The sequence below is a fragment of the Sorex fumeus genome, unplaced genomic scaffold (assembly GCF_029834395.1).
Source record: "Sorex fumeus unplaced genomic scaffold, SorFum_2.1 ptg000006l, whole genome shotgun sequence".
Classification (NCBI taxonomy): domain Eukaryota; kingdom Metazoa; phylum Chordata; class Mammalia; order Eulipotyphla; family Soricidae; genus Sorex; species Sorex fumeus.
This window is the reverse complement of record NW_026606063.1, coordinates 37,242,529-37,257,703: the sequence shown is the minus strand read 5'-3', so window position 1 is coordinate 37,257,703 and position 15,175 is coordinate 37,242,529. Positions and strand designations below refer to the sequence as shown.

Sequence of the window (15,175 nt, the reverse complement as noted above, 5' to 3'; positions counted from 1 at the left end):
GGAGGAGGCAGAAAGTGGGTAACCACCACAGTGCTCAGGGGTTATACCTGGCTCTGTGCTCAAGGATCACTGCTGAAACTGCTTGAGAAATCGTATGTGATGCTGAGGATCAAACTGAGGTCATCAGTGTGCAGGGCAAGGGATTTACTGACTTCAATATCCCTCTGTCCCACGTCACTTATTTTTAAGTGTGGTTGACACAAAACACTTTGAAACAAAGAAAGCCAAGAAAAATGGCACAACATGAACAACAGTGAGAACTACAGCATGTAATCTTTGGGCACAGGGCCTTGTCAATAATCCTTAGAAGAGCAAGTAACAATGCCTTGCCCATTGCTGGTAGGTGCACAATGGTGGCACCACTAGTTGTGTGGAGGGAGAATCTCACTTACCAGAGATTGATTAATTCCTTGGTTCCTTTATAGTGATGAATTCCCTGGGAATGGAGACTTCCCTGGCATTGCGACCTTTGGGTCAGACATTTGGTCTGACACAATATTCAGCACTGCCCACATCTTTCAGTAACAGGATTCAAATATTTGAGAGTAACCCACCACCAGAGCTTAGGGATGTTCCCATAATAGCGCCAGCCCATAGTAATCTGGCTCTGCTTCCAGCTTGAACTGAGGAACAAAGAGATGAGAATTTGGATGAGATGAAAATTAACTTTCAAAATCTCTGGAGACCTACAAAATCCTAATAGAAAACCAAGATCCTCCACTGTGCCCTTTAGAAATCGCTGATATCCATCAGCTCTTGGCCTGCATTGATCCCATCAGCCAAGAGCAACAGCCTGGTACTGAAACTTACTGGTCAGGAAAAGAATGGTCTACGTTTGGAGGACCCAGGGCCACTTGAAATGGGGATTGAATCTGGCAGTAGTTTTGCAGACATCACGACACTGGTGGAAGATATAATCTTCCCCAGCTCTTTGATTGCTTAAAATACCTAGACCAATGCAAATATCTGCAGGTAATGAGCACCACGGACATCATCACTCTGAATCAGGTGCAAGAAAATTCAAGTGGCACTAAGGGTAACTCCCATCCAACCCAGAAGAACAAAGGTGAGGCCTCTGAGCCTCTTGAGGGAAAACCCAAGGCCAAAATCCAGCTAAAAGACCCAGAATGCTTGGTACAGGGAACAGTGATTATTTGTAATGCTGCAGTCAGTGAGAGGTGTCCAGTGACCATGGCAAAACATAACAGCAAACCTCAGAAAACTGAATCCAGCAGGATCAGTGAGAAAAAGAGCCATGGGCAGGAGAAGACAAAAAGGGCCAGAGAAAACTCTAAGAATGCTGAGGAGAGGAAGCCAACAGGGAACAAAGTCAAGGCAGAAGAGAAGCCCACCATTGCCAAGATGAAACGCAAAAAAAGTCAACCTGAGCTTTGCCAAGACACCTTTCAAAAGCCCCACAGCTGCCTAGGCATGCACATGCTGGAGTCTGTGCAAGTGTTTCATGCTCTGGGGAAGAAAAGTGATCCAAAGCCTGGATTCTCTTCCTCCCGGATCTTGGGTAGCTCAAAGAAGCCCAGCAATTTCCAGCCATCCTCAGCTGTCAAACCTTGGCTAGGTGCTACACAGAATGGAAAAGGCCTTGAGAAAACTCAGGTCCAAGTGCAGAAACCAAGTAGCAGTGCTGAAGAACGTTCGTCTCCATCCCAGTATGACCTGCCACCTCCTGGGACGGTCAAATTGGTACCTCTGCCTTTTCCAACCATAGAGAAGCCACAAGCTCGGCCTGTTCCTCGGAGACCACAACTCAGATCCGCCAACTGCTGCCAATTCATTCCTGCCAACCACTGCATCTTTGCCTCGTCCTGCCAAACCAGCTTAGCCCATTTCGACCAATCCATCTCGTTCAAGTTTGCTGAACCCTACTAGCTGACCTATGCCTCATCCCGCAACTTCTAGGCCTGTTCTCTACAAGACAATAGCTAGCACTTCTTTCCAGCAGGAGCCCCTTCACTCTTTGTGCACAAGTGCCAGTCTCCACCCAAACTTCAGAATCAGTTTCTCCTCCAAGACTTCCATTTCCAACTGATTCCATGGAAAATGCCCAATGTTCCCGAGCCAGTAATGTCAAGGCCCATCACAAGAGAGCAGAGACCAGAGCATGTGGGTATGAAAAGGAAGGCTCAGCAGGAGCTTGAGAACGCTGCCAAATACACCTCTTTAGGGAAAGTGCAGTTTTATATCGAGAGAGAAAAAGAGATGGACATCTCTCTATATCATGGCTATGTAATGTGAGTAGCTGGAATGGTTGATGTCACTTTAGGTACTAGATGGTTGCCCTAGACAAACGCTTGAAATCCCATACACATTTTATGTATTCTGATATATTTTTCACAAATTGAAGAGATGCATTATAGTTCATTGGTTTGTAATAAAAGTTCTGAATTTTGAGAAGCTGTCAACTGTGGTTGTTATTTGGAGGGGCTGGGGGTTGAAGGATGGCATGAGAAAGAATGGTAAGTTAGAGAGAGAATGAAGGGGAAACAGGCAGGACTCTGAGAAAGAGAATCTTGGTCGAGGGTTATAAAGTCCAGTAAAAGGAGAAATTTCTTGGGCCTGAGGAAGAGTGGGGGAGGGTCAGAGCAATAGTATAGCTGATAAGGCATTTGCCCTGCAAGAACCCACATTCAATTCTTGCAATCCTATATGGTCCCCAGAGTCCCACCAGATTTGAAACTTGAGTGCACATATGCTTCCACTCTCGGTCTCCTCCAAAGAAGAATGGGAGAAAAGCAAGGTCTGGGGGTTGGGTTAAAAGAATAAATTTGGCATAGGCTGAGGAAGTCAGAAAAGTCTAAGATGACCAGAAGAAATCTAAAAGTTCTCTCATGGAGGCTGTTTTTATGTCTCATGGCCACCTTCGGAAAATAAAGAAATTTGAGACACATCTCCAAAAGGTTTGGGTGGTCTATCCATAAATGATACCTGGGAGATGCAAACACATATACTGGGGAATGAACTTACCCGATGAGTGATCAACGCCCTCTGAACAGGGACCAAGAGAAAAGTTGTAGCATGAAGTCCAAAGATCAGCTCCTGGGAAATGTAAAGATAAATCACAGTGTACTCAGGCCCACTGTTCAGCACCCCTAGATGCACCATTTCACTTATTCCCAACAATATTCAGAGTCTGTATCACGGTGACACCCTGCTAGCGAGTTTCAACATTGAGGTCCATTGCCTATGTAAGTTCTTTTACCTTGCAATCTCCCCAAGGTGGCCAAGCCGGCTTTCAGGCTATGACATCCGGGCATTACTGGCAGGAGCAGCTCAAATTATATTAGCTTGAGGGGATGCTCTGTGGTCTTCCACGGTCCCTGGTGCCTGTAGCCTGCTCAAAACATCACTGTTAACTGAAGCTCACACAAGAACCATCGTTATAAATGGCGTTGCGGCTGGGTCGTGGGCAGTACCGGACTAGGGCATGCGCACTAGGTTACCACTCCAAAGCGGTTGGTACCGGTTCTCCTTGAGCTTGGAAGGCGGTGGAGGGAAGAGATGGTTATAGGAGAGTTATGGGTGATGGATGGATGGGAAGGAAACCGGGAAGGGTAGGCAACCGGACAGCTGGTGATCAGCATGGGATAGTTGGTGGATGTTTTTAAATACGTTAAAATGATTTTCGTAGATGAGAGGCAAAACAAAAATACGAAAATAAAATAGGTTCCAAATAACAGGTTACATAAAGGACCGAGAGAGCTGAAAGGGCTGGCATTCCTTCTGGAGCTCTTGGCTGGAACTGGGCAGGCAGCCTGGTCCCTCTCAGCTCCACGTGGTTTGATCCCAAAACAATCCCAAAAGTTATACATGCAAAGACCAAAGAAACCGAAAGCAAGCTGAAGAACATTGAGAGTGGTGGCCTCATTTTTCATTTTCTGGGCGGTGGGAAGGGGTTTGAAGTCTAGTGTTTTAAGTATTTCTTAAAGGGGAAAATAGTAACAGGACTTTGGCCAGCATAAGGAGTAGGGGCCCAAAGGGGGAGTGTAGTAATGACCTCATCAACCTACAATGAACAAGGTAAGTTGTACTATGTTTATGTCATTTAGTGTTCACAAAGAAAAAACTTGGTCACAGCCTGACAGATATCCCCTATTTTCCTACTAGCTTGTAGGGAATGAGTGAAGAGAGAGAACTTGGACATTTTTCAAACATTCATCTGCATAAAGATTTTTTGACTGGATCCACCATTTGAGACTTGCATTGAAAAAGGTTGAGCAAGTTCAATATCTGGCATCCCATGTGGTCACCTGAGCCTGCCAGGAGTGACCCCTGTGCAGGGAGTAAGCCCTGAGCACCACCAAATGTGGGTCCCCCAAAAGTTTTGTAAATGTACTACTAAATTTTATGAATGACTTTTGTAGCCTGTGGTTACCCAATGTATCTTGTGACCACAATCCTACTGGATTTTCTTCTGTCTTTTTGTGACTCTAAAATTGGTGGGGGAAGCCACCATAGTGTTCCTTTCAAAATATGAGATGTTACCCCAGTTCCAATCAAACTGTCCCATAGCTCCTTATTTTTCTCAGAGCCAAAGTCACATTCTTACAATGGTCTATAAGGCCCCAACAAGTTTCCTTTCATTTTTCTTTCTTTGCTTTCCTTTTCATTTTTCCTTTTTTCCATCCATCTTTCCTTCCTTTATTTCTTATGCCTTTCATTCTCTCTTTCTCTTTTTTCTTTCTTTCTTTCTTTCTTTCTTTCCTTCTTTCTTTCTTTCTTCATTTCTTTCTCTTTTCTCTCTTCATTTTGTTAATTGGGAATCAGAAAATATGTTCTATTTTAAAAAGGACACACAGTAAAAAGGTTGGTGTCTCTGTTCAACTCTAATATAAAATCAGCCCTGGGGCCTTGACTGCTCCTTCATCGACACACTTTCTGATTCTGTCATTGCACTGGCTCCAACTGGCTCTTATTTTTTCATGTCTAAATAATATTTCTACTCCAGGGACTGAGCAATATACAGAGCTTAATATATTAATATTCCATGTGATTGACCCTGGTTCTATCTCCAGCAACACCTATGGTCTCATGAGCACCACCAGGATTCACTCCTGAGCACAGAGACAGGAATACATGAGCACCACTGGGGCTGGTCCAAAACCTTTCCTTACACACACACACGCACACACACACACACACTCACACACACACACACACACACACACACACAAACACCATAGTCATTTCTGGGGCTGGAGTGATAGTACAGTGATTAGGGTGCTTTCCATGTATGAGGACAATCCTCAAGGGTTCAAAGGACCATATGGGATCGGATTCCAGGAATTGAACCCAGGTCCACCATGTGCAAGGCAAATGCCTCACCCACTGAACTATGACTTTGATCCAGATGATAACACTATTTTCAATCACAACGGCCTTCAAGTTTTCTTTGGGTTCGCTCTGACTCCCTCTATAGATTCCCAATTATCCCATACATCTTGAGATTTTCTAATTGGTGGTGTAATTTGTTTATCACCATATTTGGTTATAATCTGTCTAAATTGTTTGTCATCTGCCAAATCCAATTGTCACTTTGAACCTCCATCCAGCAGGGGTCAGTCACAGAGAATGAGACAAACACATAATTAGACAAACACCTGGAATGCCCAAGCTTCAGGGTCTACTGGGCAGTCATTTGTGGTCTCACAGGAAGGTCAATCCAATTCAATATTGCTCCCAAACCCCACCAGAGCCCAATAGGTGAACCATTGTTGAAGTTGACAGAGACATCAAGGACAGTTAGGAAGTACATCAACATACCCTAGGTACATAGAGAGCAGAGGCTAGTGTAGTTCACAGAGAATCAGTAGGCATCCTTAAATTATAAAGTTGTCTTGGCAGGAGAGATAGTTCAGTGTGCAGGGCATCTGTTATGCACCCAGTCGACTGAGCTCCTCCAGGAGTGATTTCTGCGTGCAGAGCCAGCACAATCCCTGAGCATGTCCAGGTGACGCACCAACCCCCCCCCCCCTCAAAAAATGAATAAATCAGATTGTGAATGTTTCTGTTTTGTTTTTTGTTCATTTGTCCCCTAAATCCAAAAGACCCTCAACACTATTAGTCTATGTTTGCCTGGCACAAGTTTGTAGCTGGCAGATACTTTTTCATCTATTCTATCTTTACCTACTATTCTTTTCTGGGTGTATGTTTGCTAGCAGAATACCTGAACTTTAGGGATTTTTGTTTGGGGATGATTACTCATAATAATCCAGCACTTTGTACCCCTAAAGTAAGTAATAATGTATATTATAAAGTATAAATATATAATTTAATTTTATTAAACCTTATATAAAATTTATTAGTAATAATGTAATGCTATTGATTAACAAGGCAATATAAATGATTACCTAGAAATTTTACTGTTTTATTAATAAAATATGTAAGCTCAAGAGAATAATAGGAAAATTTAGCTAACATCAGAGTCTGAGGTAGATGAAACTGTTATAACTGTCTTGTAGGATTCTAGCTCCCTAGCCTCCCTCATTCTACTTCTCTTTCTATCCAATCCAGTCTTCTTCGTGGGAATGTGACCTCCTTGAAAGCCTCTACCTTTCAACTGCCTGCTTTATGACATCATTCTCCCACCCAACCTACCACCACCTGGTAGAATCTTGGGGTTCCCATGAGTTGTCTGTAAACAAATTTGAATCATCATGGCAACTGTCCAGTGACCAGTGACCAATCACCAGGGACCAGTCATCAGTACTGGACACTTGTGGTCTTCTGCTTGAGTGTTCAGACATACTCTCGTATCGTATCGTCTTCTCGTCTATCTTTTGTCAATGTCTCCTCTTCTCTAACCATGTCAGGTAAGGAATAATACTTTTCAGAGCTTTTCATTAGATTTCTTGTCTCTAAACTTAGTGGTCAAGTAAAAATGTCATTAAATAATGAAAGAAAGCATTCAATGAGAATTTTATCAGCCTCATTTTAACTTTGACACTTGCTGTGTGATTTTAGACACTGACTTTCTTTCTCACATATACAGAGTTTATTCCTCATTTGTTACATTATATTTTACACAGACTTAGAAGCTCAAATACATGTTTATATATCAATGTTCATTCTCTGGTGTTTCCTTTTCCTTTAGTGGTTTTTACATGATATTCATATATAGGTGCTGTAGAAAACTGTTAATGTATAACAGGATGATTTATCTGTAACAGTCTCTCCACTAATATTTATAATTTAGTATTTTAAATTTAGTGCTATTCCAAAGTAATAATCATGTGTCTTTGAGTTTTCTATCTAAACTATGTGATAAGACTAAATGGGGCATTGGGAAGGTGTGGAGTGCTGAGCAGTTGAGAGGCCAGTCCTCAAAGGGTCAGTTTCCTCAAGCATTGACCACAGAGGCCAAGAAGAAGAGGATGCTTATTGGCTAGCCTTTTAGCTAGCATTCTGCTTTTTACTCATTGACAACATATTTCTGACTACTAAATACAATTACAATTATTATATTTTCTGCTTGTTATGTAAGTTACTGGTAAATCTTCTCTGCTTTACGCAATGGTAATGTTTGCACACAAATTCACTTGTTAGTGCATTTTTCGGTTATTACTTTTTGCAAAAATAGAATGCTGTCTTCATCTTGTATACATGCCACAATTTATTAATAAACTTATTGTACTGTTTGGAATATGAACACACTTCAGAAATAATGCTTCCTATAAATAACTAATACTGGTTATCTAAGGAGGGTGGAGGAAACAGAATCTTCAGTGTTTTTATTATTTTTAGCTGTAAACTGAATGTATGCTCTGCCTGCTAAAATAAAGAAATGATGTCTTCTAACTTGAATCAGAAGAACTGATTCTTTTGTGTGGTGAGTAGGTTCCAAGTTAAGGCTGCTTGTTACCTTCACAAATAGTTTCTTCCTAACATGAGATCATTTTGATAACAGTCTACATTTGTTTTTAGTGTCTAAGAAGAAATAGAAAAGTCAAATCTCACATGTCTAATTACACATTCATCTCAGTTGTGTGGATTCTGAGTTTTCCTACATTAAAAATATTTAAATTGGATTTTGGTCATCATTTCTTAAACTTTGGTAATGACTTTTTCCTGCTTGAAAAAGATACTTGAAATCTAGGCTTTGAAAACGAATTTGAAATTTTTGGTGACCATTTTTTAAATGATCTTTTCTGCATCTTCTGCAATTTACTGAACTTGTATTCTATGTTTAATATCTGTTGCTTGCTGGTTAATCTTCAAAGTTATGAATGAGAAAAATAATGTCATTTCTTGCACTTGTTACATTTCATTCTGCTTTTTATTCATTAACAACATATTTCTGGCTACTAAATACAATTACATTTATTATATTTTTCTGCTTGTTATGTAAGTTACTGGTAAATCTTTTCTGCTTTATGCAATGGTAATGTTTGCACTCAAAATCACTTGTTAGTGCTTTTTTCGGTTATTACTTTTTGCAAAAATAGAATACTGTCTTCATCTTGTATACATGCCACAATTTATTAATAGACTTATTGTACTGTTTTCTTTGGTTTTGTTTGGGATCACATCCAGTTTGACTCAGGGCTTACTCTTGGGTCTGCTCTCAATCACTTACTGTACTAAGCTGCTTGCTAAATAGCCCAGATTGCATTCATATCTATATACTTTTTTTTCAGTTCTTTGATACATATCTTATATGATTTTTTCTTTATACATCCTTCCATGTAAATTACATGAAATATACAGACTTTTTATGCATGCACAGCACTGTAGCACTGTCCTGTAGCACTTTACTCACATTGTTCATAGATTTGCACAAGTGGGCACCAGTAATGTCTCCATTGTGAGACCTGTAGTTACTGTTTTTCGCACATCGAATACATAGTGGGTAGCTTGCCAGGTTTTGCCGTGCAGGCAGGATACTCTCGGTAGCTTGCTGAGCTGTCCAAGAGGGACAGAGTAATCGAACCCAGGTCGGCCACATGCAGGGCAAACGCACTACCCCCTGTGCTATAGCTCCATCCTTAAGTTTGCATATTATTTTTAATTAGAGTTGTTAGTAACTACTTTGCTGCAGAGCAACTGGAGACTGAGATTTTAAATAACAAACTTCCTTCTAAAAGCACTTCTTGAGAAAAATTCAAGTACTCATTTTTGAGGTAGGATCAGAAACGAGGATAAGGTTGCTATCCTTCAATATCCTTCAACTCATCAAGGAGATTGAGTCACATATGTGAACCATAAGAAACAGATGTGAATTCCACAAGTCAAAATGAAAATCTGAATACTACAATGCTAATAGTTGTAATCACGGCAAATGACTATATTAATGTAAGGTATCTTCCTCCTAGTTTCTGCAGAGTCCTGGCAAGAAAATCCACATGCTTAGGTTCTGATAGTACAGGAGGAGATAAGGTACTTGCTTTGTACGCAGCCAATTCAGTTGGATCTCTGTCACTAGATAGAGTCTCCTGAGCACTACAAGGCACCTCTCCACAGTACAGAGCAAGGAATAGCCCAAGATCATTGCCGGGTATTGATCCAACCTGCACCCCACCCCATTTACAATAAAAATACTGGGAAAAATGGAACAAGTCTCTATGCCATCTCTGGGCTTCAGGTTTCTTTCTTCTCCAATAAAATGTTACTCATTCTCTTAGGACTTCCTCATTTTAAAATGCTTCCATTCTAGAAAATAACATGAGTTCAATAGGTTATCAAGCTACAGGTAGACCTAAGGCAAGGAAAAACTACCTGTAAGCAAGAAATCCATGTACAAACCACATCACCTGAGGCTCTATAGGTCTATTTTCACTTTGGGAGCACAGTGCCAAATATACAAAGTGCCAAAATGTTCCAGCCCTTCAACCATCCAAAACTCTGGACTAATGGGAATTCAGTTGAATGTTGGTATTAGAAGCTTCTCTCTAGCTAAAACTTTAAGTGAATTTTGTTCCTCTCAAACATTGTAGGAGATTCTCAGCCTCACAGATTTTTTTCATCACCCTCTTGTTCCTTACAGAAAAATTTCAAAATCCATCTGTATTGGGAACTGCACATTCTCTGCCGCTTCCCCTTCCCGTGGTGAACAATGCAGCTTCCCTACCAGGAAGTGTCTTCAACTACTCCAGAGTATGTGCTCCAGCTGGTAGTTCTGCTTGGCTCCTGCCCTCAGCCTCCGGCACCTCTTTCCAACCACTGATGGGTAGTGCCTATCTTTACCAACATTCTAGCACTACAATGTTGTCTGAAATGTCTGGCCAGAGACACATATTCACTTCAGCTGCTTCCTAGCCGAATGTTTTGGAGTGGGATATTGCAGGAAGTGCTAAAGAGAAGTCTTCCATGGGAGACTTTACTCTGACTGTCCTTGACCAAGACACCACTGTCTCTTCCATATCTATGGCAGTTTACTGTGAACAAATCTTAGTTACCAACAACACGGTGTCTGTGTGCCCATCACTTTCCGCCATTTTTGTTGAGAGGACACCATCTCAGGTTCCAAATCAGAGTCATAGCCTGTCACTTCCCTACCAAGAAGGAAGCCAGGTGTATTACTATCATCAGGGCAGTCAGGGGCATCTCCTTTCTGGAGAACCAGGTCCCTGCCTGCAATCTTATGGCTCCATGACATTCACAGGGGTTAGGGGTTCTGCCCTCCAAACTTACAGCAACTCATCCCCAGAAATGGCTATGGTTCTAAAGGAGGTCCAGCCCCCAAAGAATCGACCATCAGCCTCCACCTCTGGAAACTACTACTCTGAGTCTGCTCAACCCATCACAGAATCGAGTTATAAAGGTGAGTAAAATGGAGAGAAGGGAAATCTGGCATTCAATAACTGGGGTCAAATCCGCAACTGGGAAACTGTCCATAGACAGGTGGTTTTTGAGTGTAATTGATGAGATTTTTTAATTTATGAAACCAGAACTTAAATCTCGACCTTGAGCAAATAACTTTAGTTTGGGGGAGGCAGAACGTGGACCACAGCTCACAATGCTCAGGCCTTGCACCTTGTGCTCAGGGATCAATGCTGAAGGTGCTTAGGGGACTGTATGTGATGCTGAGGACCAAACTGAGGTCAGCTGTGCATAGGGAGAGTGCCTTACCAAATGTATTATGCCTCTGTCCCCAAGTCTCTTATTTTTAAATTTGGTTTACACAGAAACTCTTTCAAATACAAAAAAAATCAAGAAACAATGGCACCACATGTACAACAGTAAGAACTACAACATTTACCTCAAATCTAGCACAGGGCCTTGTCCGTTATCCTTAGAAGAGCCAGTTACAATGCCTTGCCCGTTGCTGGTAGGTGCAGAGTTGTGGCACCACCAGTTTTGTGGAGGGAATGTCTCATTTACGAGGGACTGATTTTTTCCTTGGTTCCTTTTTAGAGATGAATTTCCTGGGGATGGAGACTGCCCTGGCAGTGCAACCTTCAGGCCAGACATTTGGTCTGACAAAAACTTCAGAATTGCCGACGTCTTGCAGTAACAGGATTCAAATACTTGAGAGCAATCCACCACCTGAGCTCCAGGATGTTCGCATAAGAGCTCCAGCCCAAAGTAACCTGGAACCGACCCCAGCTCCAACTCAGGAACAAACAGATAAGAACTTGGATGAGATGAAACCTGGGCTTTCAAAATCCCTGGAGACCTACCAGATCCCAATAGAAAACCAAGATCCTCCACTGTGCCCTTTAGAAATCACTGATATCCACCAGCTCCTGGCCTGCATTGATCCCATCAGCCAAGAGCAACAGCCTGGTACTGAAACTACTGGTCAGGGAAAGAATGGTCTATGTTTGGAAAACCCAGGAACACTTAAAATTGGGACTGAATCTGGCGGTAGTTTTGCAGACATCACAACACTGGTGGAAGATATACATCTTCCCCAGCTCTTTTATTGCTTAAAAGACCTAGACCAATGCAAAGATCTGCAGGTAATGAACACCACAGACACCATAACTCTGAATCAGGTGCAAGAAAAGTTTAGTGGCACTAAGGGTACCTCCCATCCAACTCGAAAGAACGAAAATGAGACTTCTGAGCCTCTTGAGGGAGAACCCAAGGCCAAAATCCAGCCAAAATACCCAGAATGCTTTGGAGAGGAAGCAGGGATTGTTTGTAATGCTACGATAAGTGAGAGGTGTCCTGTGACCATGGTCAAACCTAACAGCAAACCTCAGAAAGCTGCAACCAGCAAGATCAGCAAGACAAAGAGCCATGGGCAGGAGAAGACAAAAAGGGTCAGAGAAAACTCTAAAAAAGCTGAGGAGAGTAAACTGCCAGGGAACAAGGTCAAAGCAGTAGAGAAGCCCACCATTGCCAAGAGGCCTTTAAAAAACCCCGCAGCTGCCCAGGCATGCACATGCTGGAGTCTGTGCAAGTGTTTCACGCTCTGGGGAAGAAGAGTGATCCAAAGCCTGAATTCTCTTCCTCCCCGGTCCTGGGTAGCTCAAAGAAGCCCAGCGATTTCCAGCCATCCTCAGCTGTCAAACCATGGCTAGGTGCTACATGGTATGGAAAAGTTCTTGAGAGAACTCAGGTCAAAGCACAGAAACCAAGTAGCAGTGCTGAAGAACGCTCATCTCCATCCTAGTATGAGCTGCCACCTCCTGGGAAGGTCAAATTGGTACCTTTGCCTTTTCCAACCACAGAGAAGCCGCAAACTCGGCCTGTTCCTTGGAGACTACAGTCTGTGGCCTCACATCGTCCTGCTGCAGCTTACCCTGCTAGGCCTGGCTCTACCAACTCAGCTCTGCCAACTGCCGCCAATTCATCCTTGCCAACCACTGCATCTTTGCCTGCTCCTGCCAAACCAGCTCAGTCCATTTCGACCAACCCATCTCAAACAGGCTTGCTGAACCTGACTAGCCGGCCAATTCCTCAGCCTGCTTCCTACAAGTCAACAGCTAGCACTTCTCTCCAGCGGGAGCACCTTCCTGTCTCTCTAAACAAGCGCCAATCTCCACCCAGACGTCAGAGTCAGTTTCTCCTCCAAGACTTCCGTTTCCAACCGATTCCATGGAGAAAGACCAATGTTCCCGAGCCAGTAATGTCAAAGCCCATCACAAAAGAGCAGAGACCAGAGTGTGAGGCTATGAAAAGGAACCAGCAAGATCAGCAAGACAAAGAGCCATGGGCAGGTCCTAGGAGAGTTATGGGGTGATGGATGAAAGGCTCAGCAAGAGCGTGAGAACACTGCCAAATACACTTCTTTGGGGAAAGTGCAGTTTTTTATCGAGAGAGATACTCTCTATACTATGGCTACGTTATATGAGTACCTGGAATGGTTGGTGTCACTTCAGGTACTAGATGGTTGCTGTAGACAAACACTTGAAATGCCATACACTTTTTATTTATTTTGCTTTATTTTTAAGAAATTGAAGAGATGCATTAAAGTTAATAGATTGGTAATAAAAGTTCTCAATATTGAGATGCTGTCAACTGTGGTTGTTATTTGGGCAGGTGGGGGTTGAAGGATGTCATGGGAAAGAATGGCAAGTTAGAGAGAGGACAAAGGAGGAACAGACAATACTCTAAAAAAGATAATCTTGGTCCAGGGTTAAGGTGAAATTTCATGGGCCTGGTGAAGAGTAGGGGAGGGTGAGAGGACTAGGATCACTGATAGGGCTTTGCCCTGCCCTCGAGACTGACCCAAGTTTGATCCTTCCAATCCTATATGATCCCCAGAGTCCCACCAGATGTAAAATTTGAGCGCAGAGCCAGGAGCAAGGCCTGAGCACAGCCAAGTATGCCCCCACTCTCAGTCTCCTCCAAGAAAGAATGGGAGAAATGGCATGGTCTGTGGTTTGGGTTGAAAGAATAATTTTGGAATAGGCTGAGGAAGGCAGATGAGTCTTAGATGGCCAGAAGGAAAGTAAAAATCTTTCATGAAGGCTGTCTTTATTCCTCATGACCACCCTTGGAAAATAAAGAAATTTGAGACACATCTACAAAAGGTTTGGGTGGTCTATCCATAAATGATGGTTGGGGGATGCGAACACATATACTGGGGAATGAACCTACCAGATGAGTGGTCAACAGCCCTCAGGGTTATTCACAAACCTAGCCAAGAGAACGGTTGTAGCATGAAGCCCTAAGCTTAGCTCCTGGAAGATGTAAAGATAAATCACCATGTACTCAGGTCCTACCATCAGCACCCCTGATGCTCCATTTCACGTCATCTTCCCAATAGTATTCAGAGCCGGTATTACGGTGTCACTTGGCTAGCAAGGTTCAACAATGAGGTCTATATGACTAAGTTCTTTTAATTTTACACACTCCCCAAGGTGGCCAACCTGGTTTTCTGGCCACAGCATCCTGACATTACTGAGGGGAAGCTCAAAATATATTAGCTTGAGGTGGCCACTCGGTGGTCTTCCACAGTCCCTGGTGCCTGTAGCTGCTTTAAACTTCGCTGTTAACTGAAGCTCACACAAGAACCAATGCTGCAAACGGCGTTGGGAGCTGGGCTGCGGAAGGTACTGGACTGGGACATGCGCACTAGGTCACCACTCCCAAAGTGGTTGGTATCGGTGCTCCTTGAGCCTGGGAAGGTGGTGGTGGGAAGAGGTGGTCCTAGGAGAGTTATGGGGTGATGGATGAAAGGGAAGGAAACGGGAAGGGCAGGGACAGGTACAGCAGATGGTCATCGTGGATGTTTTTTAAACATGTTAAAATATTTTTAGTGATAAATTGCATTCCATAAATGAGAGGAACAACAACAATAAGAAAATAAGAAAATAAAATAGGTTTAAAATAACAGGTCACAGGGGCTGGAGCAATAGCACAGCGGGTAGGGCGTTTGTTTTCCTTGCACGTGACCGACCTAAGTTCGATTCCCAGCATCCCATATGGTCCCCTGAGCACTGCCAGGAGTAATTCCTGAGTGCAGAGCCAGGAGTAACCCCTATGCATTGCTGGGTGTGACCCCAAAAGCAAAAATAAAATAAAATAACAGGTCACATCCAAGGCCAGAGAGAGCTCAAAGGGCTGGAGTTCTCTCTGGAGCTCCTGGCTGGATCTTGGGCAGGCAGACTGGTTTTCCTCCCACCCTCCAGCACCATGTGGTGGAACTGCAAAATAACCCCCAAATGTTATACATGCGAAGACTAAAGAAAAAAATGCAAGCTGCAGAACATTGAGAGTGGTGGACTCATTTTTCTTTTTCCAGGTGGTGTTAGGGGCCCTAATGTGA

The 15,175-nt window shown here is 43.0% G+C and overlaps 1 pseudogene; it reads left to right on the top strand.

The window, feature by feature from the left end:
- The first annotated feature begins 4,026 nt into the window (after positions 1–4,026).
- On the top strand, positions 4,027–15,175 carry LOC130034832 (uncharacterized protein C2orf78-like; annotated as a pseudogene).